This window comes from Physcomitrium patens, chromosome 17 (assembly GCF_059467195.1).
Source record: "Physcomitrium patens ecotype Gransden chromosome 17, ASM5946719v1, whole genome shotgun sequence".
NCBI classification, from domain to species: Eukaryota; Viridiplantae; Streptophyta; class Bryopsida; order Funariales; family Funariaceae; genus Physcomitrium; species Physcomitrium patens.
This window is the reverse complement of record NC_143426.1, coordinates 13503133-13513209: the sequence shown is the minus strand read 5'-3', so window position 1 is coordinate 13513209 and position 10077 is coordinate 13503133.

The window sequence follows — 10077 nt, the reverse complement described above, 5'->3', positions numbered from 1 at the left end:
CACTTTTACTTGTAAGTTTTGAAGTTCTTCAGAGTCTTTCTTATTGTGAGAAATAAATCTTATAGTTGTTGCTGATGTTGGTATTTGATGTCTTCTAAATCCCACTTTTTGCATCTAATTGTTGATATAGTTTTATTCTTATTTGTTGTTAAGTACATATAAAATTTTAGAGATTTTTAAATACTTTAAATTAATATTTTAGAATACTAATATTATATTTTTTATTAAGTTATATCATTGATGCACTAACATTGTGCTTTTATGTGCTAAAGTTCTTAAAAGTTATTCTTATAGTGATAAAGATAATTTCATGAAATGAAAAGTATCTTGTGAGATTAGAGGTAAATAAAGAGCAACAAAGTTTATAGAAGAGATCTAGGTAGATTTTTTATGACTTGTAAAAAATCTTACAAGTAAAGTTAAAAATGATTAAAGAATAAAAGAACTAGTTTATTTACCAAGAGGGCATTCAGGCAACAATATTTTTATCTTGATTTTGAGAGCTTTATTACTTCTTTTTTTATTTTCTTTGATGTATTTCTTCCTTAGACATTGCTTTAAATGAAATTAAAATTTGAAAATAATTGAGAAGTTTATAGGTAACATCTTCTACCATTGGAAGAAGAAAATGAAACTTTTATTGGCTTTATTGGATCTTTGAGATGTTGTTGATGAAAGTGAAGAGCTTCCAAGTGAAAATACTAATGTTAAGATAAAGAAGTAGTAAAACTATTGTAAAAAAAAGGTTTTTGGATTGATTGCAACTAATCTTGATGAAGCCAACTTTTCACATGTAATTGCTTACAATAAACTATTAAAAATATAGAAGATTCTTTATAATATCTATAAAAATAGAAACCTTGCTAACATTCTAAGGATATGGAAGAAGTTCTTAATAATAAAGATGGAAGAAAGAAATGACTTCATGGCTTATGTTAATAAGATAAAAATACTCACAAATTAACTAATAGTTATTAATAAGCTTGTTGAAGATTATGACATTATATTAACATTGCTTGTGAGCCTTTTGAAGTCCTACAACTACTTCATTATAGCATCAAAGTCCATCAAAATGAAAGACCTTATGTTAGATTATATCATGTAAAGACTAGCCTATGAAGTTTTTAAGAGGAAAAAAAGACCTTCAAATTAGAGATTTGGCTCTATTTTTAAGATAAAAAGATTAGCTGTTATAATCTACATGATAATTCAAAAAGAAAGAAGATAGAAAGAATATAAACAATGCTTGTAATAACTTTAGCAGAGATGATTATGCTTTTATGGCAAGTAAAGGAGCCTCCATGGCTGCCATATTCAAGTGGATTATAGATTTGGATGCTACTAAGAACATGACATCATATAAATATATATTTGACTTTTATGAAATAATTTTAGGAATAAAAGTTTAATTGAAAGACAATGGTATGGTGCAAACCAATGAAATAATTTCTATTGCAATAGAGATTATTGTAAAGAACCAAATCAAGAAGATCAAATTGAAGGAAGTCTTACATGTGCCAAGGATAAAGAAGAATCTTCTTTTGGTGAGTAAATTTGTATCATATAGTTGTAAAGTTTAATTTGAGAGGAATGGATATTTTGTGAAGACATTGAATGGACAAGATGTTGTCAGAGGCTTTAAAGATGGTAACTTTTACTTTATTAATTGTAAGAAGGTCAATGGAATTTAAGTAGTGGAATTTGTTAAGTTTTCATAAGAACAAAATAAGTTTAGAATTTGACATCAATAACTTGATTATTTAAATGTCAAAATTATGAAGAAGCTCCAATCTATGATAAGTGGCTTGGATCTTAGTCAATTTAGCTACAATGCAATGACAATTGCTTGTAAAGATTGTATACCAAACAAATAATAAAAGGCTTCATTTTTAAGTGGAATTATAATACATGGTAGCAAATTATTGGAGATTATGTATTCTGATATTTGTAGATCAATGAAAATATCATTAATATGAGGAACATGGTACTTTGACACATTTATTGATGATTTTTTAAGAAAGATGTAGATTTATATTTTTAAAGCCAAGTGTGAGTGTTTTTTAAGGTTTAAGGAATTTAAGACACTTTTGAAGTAGTAATGTGATTGTAAGATTAAAGTGTTGTATATAAAAAAATAGAAGTAAGTATATGTCAAAGCATTTTGATGAATTCTTAAAGATTCAAGGCATTGCAAGACAAACCTCAATTCTTTACATTCCACAATAAAATAGAAGTGTTGAAAGATCAAATTATTCTATTTTAAAGATGACAAGAAGTATACTTTATGTATAAAATCATGAGCACGAGTATTGGATGGAAGTTGTAATAAATATAGTATATATATATAAAATAAGTATTTTAGAAGTGCACTCACATCAATGGCTCTATAAAAACTGTGAATAGCAAAAAACCTTGAATTTCATATATGAAGACTTTTGAATATATTATTTATACAAAGACACAAAATTTTATGAGGTCCAAATTTGATACAAAAAAAAAATTAAAAAAATGTGTATTTATTGGATATTATTAAGGTACCAAGGCATATAGATTAATGTTTTTAGAAACCAAGAAGATTATTAAGAATTGTGATATAGAGTTTTTGGAATATAAAAGTGCTTATGAGTACTTAAAAAAGTGTCTCAGTAGAAATAATGGTGTGTTTTTAGACATATTTTTAATTTTAGTAAAGAAAGAAGAAGAAAATGATGAAATTATAGATGATAGAAATAAAAATTAAGATGAAGAATAAAAGAAGGTGAATCAAAGTATGTCTATAATTTTTAGAATTAGTAATGAAGACAATAAAGATATTAAAAATGATGATAATAAAGAATATCAATCTTTGAATACAAAGATACAAGTTTTAAAAAAGAAGAAGGCTGGAAGAGACATTGGAATGTATGAAGGTAAATCTTCATGAAATGAAATAAGGTATCTTATGAAAGAAAAAAAATAAAAAAATAGAAAAATGATTGAAAAACCACATCTTTCTTCAAATAGGTAAAAAAAATACTAATATTATATTCTTTATTAATCTATTGAGTTTATATGATGCATTAAAGTACATAGATGCTACGAAATAAGAAAAGGCAATGGAAGAAGAGTAGAAATCACTTATAGACAATGAAACATAGGAATCAACTCAACTTCTACCAAATCGACCTTCAATTGGTTATAAATAGATATTTAGAATCAAAAAAGATACAATTGACAATGTTATAAAATATAAGACTAGATTGATTACTAAAAGATATTTAAAAGTTATTGGTGTTGATTTTAAAGAAATATTTATTCTTATGGCCAAATTCACCACCATTAAAATTATTGTAATAATTGAGACAATAATAGACTTAGAAATATATCAAATGGATGTGACGGCTGCATGCTTAATTTAAAATTTGGAAGAAGATACTTATATGAATCAATTTTAAGGATTTGTTAAAAAAACAAACAAAATCTTATTTGTAAGTTGAAAAAATATTTTTATGGGTTCAAAAAATCATCAAAGGTATAGTATCAATGTATTGATATTTTCTTTATAAATAAAGGATTTGTAAAGAATAAAGTTAATTATTTCATGTATGTAATGCAATCAAATGAATTCTTATTAATCATCATTTTTTTTTCATAGAAAAATATATTTATTATAATAATTACCTATCTATTTAGGTAGAAGTCTTTTGGTCTTTGACAATAGCCATATTATTTCAATATATTATCATCTTTGAGTAATTTTCTAGTCTTTTCAAGTGACACAAGAATATGTTGAGATTCTCTTTCTTTGAATTTCATATCCTTGAAAGTTTAACAAGAATATTATTTTCTTTTTTTGAAAAATGAGTGAATTATCTTACTTTTATTGTTGTATTTTGAAGATTGCAGATTATCCATCTTTAAATAAAAAAATTTATTTTTTGAATATATATATATATATATATATATATATATATACATACATATATATTTTTAAAGATAGTAGATCATCTTTCTTTGTAGAAATTTTCATTTGACATTAGAGGTTGAGAATTACTCTATTTTAATTTGACTTATGAATTTACTAAGTTTTTTGAAATAAAAAAAAAGTCATAGATGTTACACTTTATGAAGTGAAAATAGATATACAATTATTGTAGATCTTCACAAGTTTATCAATATTTTAGGATAGAAATTTCATGCATTACCAACACCAACTATAGAAGCAATATTTTGACACATAAGGAAGAAGTCCAAAGCCTATATCTAGAAGTTGTGTGGTTAAAAGAAGCAAGTAGATCAACCTCAGAAATAAATTCACAAAATCTTGCTCTTAAAAGCATGAAGAAGATAAAGCTTAGTATGCCTAAGAAGTTTGATAGAATAAGATTAAAATTTTGAGGGTTTTTACAATAAGTTAAGCTCTATTTAAAATTGCATCCTTTCCAATACCTTCATAGATTTACTCAAGTTGAATTTATAGACACATTTCTTTCTGTAAGTATTCTCATTTGGTCTATATCTTTAATGAAAAAGGATTCAAGACTCTTTTTTAATTTGAATTAATTCTTAGAAGTATTTATGGTTATATTTAGAAAAAATAATTGAAAAAAAATAGTAAAAATTAAGTTCTTACTTTTATGACAAGGATCACGATCAGCCACCATATATGCTATTAAATTCCAAAATCTTGTTTGTAACATGGATTGAAATGACAAAACCTTTATTAATCAATTTTGATAAGGATTGAAGGATAATATCAAAGATTTATTATTAACAATACTAAAAGTAGATTTTTTGAAATAATTCATTACTTAAGCCATTATATGCAATAATTGAGTATTTGAAAGATGTCAAGAATAAAAATTTGGCCGGAGAAGAATAAGTCAAGTAATAATGGTAGCTCCTATTTATTCAAAAACTTATTTATCAAGATTAGAATTAATGTAAATTCATAAAATATTTTTTAAACCTTTTATCAAGTAAGAAAAGATTTGACATTATCAAGGATTTTTACTTATATTCTAAAGAATTTAATCACACTGCTCAATATTATCCAAAGAAGAAATTCAATCATAAAATAAGGAACATGGTTGCCAAAAAAGATAATATATTAGAAAATGAGTTTTCGAGCTATAATATGAACTATGCAACTAGAATCATATACAATACTCAGTGAAGATTCTATTCTCACTTCAAATCCCCCATCTTATTTTATAATAGATGTATGTTTAGAATCCAAAAGTCTTTGAGTTATTAGATTTAAAAGCCTCAGTTTATTTTATAGATAAAGAATTTGTTAAAAAAAAAGAATATATCTTAAGTTAAGAAAACTAAATCCATACATGTAGAAGCTATAGATGATTATTTGTTGTCTTTTGGAGATATTATCTATGAGACTATTTCTTTAGATGTAGCAATTAAAGATTATAATAGCATATTAATATTTAATATAATAATATTTTCTTCTAACTTGATTATTTTATGATTATCATGATTAAAAAAAATATAATCTTTAGATAAATTAGATTTTTTATAACCGTAACTTTTCTTATAGTTGAATTCAAAATTTTGTTAGTTAAATAGAAATATATAATTCTAATACATCCAAACTCTTATTGATAGGTACAAGAGCTTTTAAGCATGCAACAAAAGAAGAATTATATTTTGCTATATATGCCATGCTTATTTTTGATAGTTAAAAGATATTAAGTAATATTTTTAGCTAGTATCAAGATTTTAAAGATATATTTGAAAAAAATATATAAATATTCTTTCAAAACATTAATCCTATGATTCTTCAATTGATTTATAAGAAAGAACTCAACCACCATTTGGATCAATTTACAATGTATTGAAAAATGAGTTGATTGCACTATAAAAATATATTGACAAGAACTTGGTTAAAAACTTCATAGGCCATTTTAAATCTCTAGTAGGAGCTCCTATCTTATTTGTGAAGAAAAAAGATGGATCTTTGTGGATGTACATAGACTATTAAAGACTTAATAAGAATACTATCAAGAATAGGTATTCCTTGATTTTAGGACTTCTTGAATAATTTAATCAAACAAAGATTTACACAAAAATAGGTCTATGAAGAATATATATCTTGGTCCACATCAAAAAATGAGATGAATAGAAGACTATTTTTAAAATTAGGTATGGATATTTTGAATATAATATCATATTTTTTGAGCTTACAAATGCACAAGCCACTTTTCAATATCTCATGAATGATATTTTTTGTGAGTTTCTTGATGATTTTTTTGTCTATTAATTAGACAACATTCTAATCTACTCTAAAAACATAGAAGAACATAAACTTCATATATGGTGTTGTTGGAGTAAAGAGAGTTTACCTTAAGAAAGTGCTAAACTTTTAGTTATCATTAATTATTCAATCAAGTCTTAAGATAAGAAAGCATAAAGTTTATATATAAAAATTTCCTTATATGGGCAATTATATCAATACATAAGTTCTAAGTATCAAAGAATATCCAAAATATAATAAAAATATTCTAAAACCTTATATATTCTTAAGATTTTTTTTTTCAAACTTCAATAGCTCATATCTTTTAATGTGACCATTCAAATAGATTCTAATTTTATATGAAGTATTGATATACTTTAAAAACTATTAAAACAAATTTTAATAGAAAATTCATTACAAATCTTGAAATATTTCCAAAATCCTAACAATAGCTTCAAATCCTTGTTTATATACATCCACATGAAATTTTCTTCATATCTCACAAATTAAATACTTAAATACAACAAAAAATGGCATGTAGCTTTTTAACCTAATAATTCATACTTTTAAAAACTTTGAGCGAGTATATGTGTTGTATTCAACTCGTTATAACTCCTTCATACAAACTCCAATCATAATAATTCTTTCATAAAAGACATAGGTCTTGAAATTTTTCTTGTAATTATATCTTTTGATCTTCAAAAGTTGAATAATTTTTTATATCCTCAAAAAAACAATAATATGTCTTAAAAATTCCATAACTTTAAATGGCTATAACTTCTTCAACTTAACTCCAAATCCTCTAAATTTTATATATAAATTATATTTCAAATTCTAAATCTTACAATTTTTATTTTTGATTTTCAAATGCTTCTTTTGAAGTTATGAAAATCCTTGTTATGATTGTAGATAACCTGATAAAAGCTTATTAGTCATGACCTTTGACTAATATCAATGAAAACCTTCATTCCTTTCCTTCATCCGTCCATATCTTCCTTTCATTCTTCCAAATAAGCTTCTTAGTAGTTTTGATCTTCATCTTTGAGCTCCAATTTTTTTAAAAATTAAATACTAAATATTTAAATATTATATAATTAAATATTATAATCAAAATATATAAACTTTAAAACAAATTTTCTTACATCAATTTTCTTTAAATTAATATACTAACCACTCTAATATACATTAAAACTTATAAATATATTATATATTTTTTAAAATTTTTATATACTATAAAAATTATAGTATTATAGCATATGCTATAAAAACTTAGAGATGCAAGATTATATGTCAAGATGAAAAAGTATGTATTCCATAATATTTAAGTTGGCTTTTTAGAAATCATCATTTCCAATAAAGGCATAATGATAGATCCAAAGAAGGTGAAGGCTATCATTGATTAGAAGATTTCAAGAATTATAAAAGATGTATAATATTTTTTAGGCTTTTTTAATTACTATCATATCTTCATTAAGAATTTTTCTCAAGTTCCAGCTCTACTTATATATTTGACTTATAAAGACAAACTTAAATGGAGTAAAGAAGCCAAAATATTGTTTCATACTTTGAAGAAAGAATTAACTTATGCACCAATCTTGTATTGTGTTGACTTCTCTAAGACATTTTTTATGAAAAAAATATATTAAACTTTGTCTTAGGTGCAATATTATTACAAATAGGAACAAATAACAAATTCTATCTAACAACTTTCATTTCAAGAAATTTTCAGCACTAGAGATTAACTACAAAAATATACAATAAAAAACTTCTTGTGATTGTAAATTCTTTTTAGATATGGCATCACTATTTAAAATTTAATTATAATAAATAAAAATCATAAGAATCTTGAGTATTTCATGTCAATATGGTGTTGAATCGTCACCAAGTTCGTTAGAACATGTCATTATTAAGATTTGATTTTATGATTATATATTGATTTAAAAAATAATAAAATTTATCAAATGTACTTTCTAGACATTTTTATCTTGTAGTATAAAAAAAAGATGTAACTTTTGATTAAAAAAGAACAATTGTTGTAAAGCCTAAGCTATTTCATCCTCAAGGAATAAAATCAACATTGATTATTGATTCAATCTTTATCAAGCAAATTCAATGAAGTGTATCTTCTGATTTTTTTATTCATAATATCAAGAATATTTCTTCTAAGTTTCATGATACTTCTGAGTTCAAATTTAAGTACAACCTATTTTATTTCAAAGGTCACCTATATATTTCAAAAAGAGAAGCACATTACAACTTTCTAGTAGCTAGTTATTTTAAATACAATAAGACTTTGGAACCAATATTAAGAGATTTTTGGTGGCCTTAAATGTGGAAGGTAGTTAAAGACTTTGTAAAATTATGTGAAATTTATTCAAGATCAAAAAATCCATGCTATCAACTTTATGGACTTCTTTAGCTATTACATATTTTGGAACAACTATGATTTTTTGTTTCTATGGATTTTTTCATGGATCTTTCAATTTCAGATTTATATAATTCTATATTTATGAAAGTAGATTATTTTATTAAAATAGCATATTTTATACAATGCATAAAATCTATCATAGATGAAGAAATAGCTAAGCTTTTCTTGATAACATCTATTACTACCATAGATTATTCAAGGATATTATATTGAATAGAGAGACTCAACTTATATCAAGATTTTAAAGAATATTTTTTGAGATTTTATAGATAGACATAAAACTATTTTTGGCCTTTCATTCTCAAACTAATAGTCAAACAAAATGGATGAATTAAGCTCTAAGACAATATTTGAGGTATACCATCAATTATTATTAAAATGATTGGACAATCCTTTTGTCATTGGTAAAGTGTGCATATAATAATTTGGTATATTCTTCTATTCAATTTATATCTTTCTTTACTAATTATAGTTATCATCTATAATTTGATATTTTTATCTTTTTAAAAATTGATAATTCTATAATAAAATATTTAGCAAATTTTTAGATAAAGCTACATGCAATAATTGTCAAGGACATGAATTAGAAGAAGATGCATAAATCTAAAAAGACTATATAAAAAGAAAATAAAAAATAGAAATAAAGTAATATATATATATTAAAAAGATACTGAAATGGCTATTAGTAAAAGACAAAGAAACTAGAGACTCTTAAATGTAGACTAAAAGTAAGAAAAGAGTTGATAAGAGTGAAGAGGGCTTCACTCTTGCTTCTATACATACTACTTAAGTAGAAGCTACGTGACAATGTTCTATAGGACCTCTCATATGTGTTGACTTTGATGGACATATGCCTTAGCTTAGAAGATAAGTTTTCCACACATAGGCTACATAGTTAACTTGCTCTTCAAGCTACCAACATGTGTGGCACATGGCTAACTTGTTGACCATATTTCTTACATAAAAAATAAATTATAGACACCTATAAAATCAAAGAATTATCTATAAAGCTTCTATAGAAGATATTATAGAATTAAACTATTTTTATCTACTTTTATTAAATCATATAGATAATTATTGATTTACATATGTATGTCTATGATATTATCCCTCTTTCAAGGAACAAGTTTTATGAGGAGCAGTCATCATATGTTGAAAAAATCTAAGATGCAGTGAATTATATTTGCTACATACTTTGATCTTTATTCTCTTTGAAGATAGTTGATAGGGCCTTTCAACCATCAATAGTATCTCATATCAAGGTAGAAAGACCACCTAGTTATTTGATTGTTATTTAAGCCTTCATAATTTCTTTCAAAAAAAATATTTGGAACAACGTCAAGAGTTGTTTCTACCTCTAATAAAATTACCAAACATTGAAAGTCCCTTCTAAGGTTGTGATACCAAACGCATTGTATCT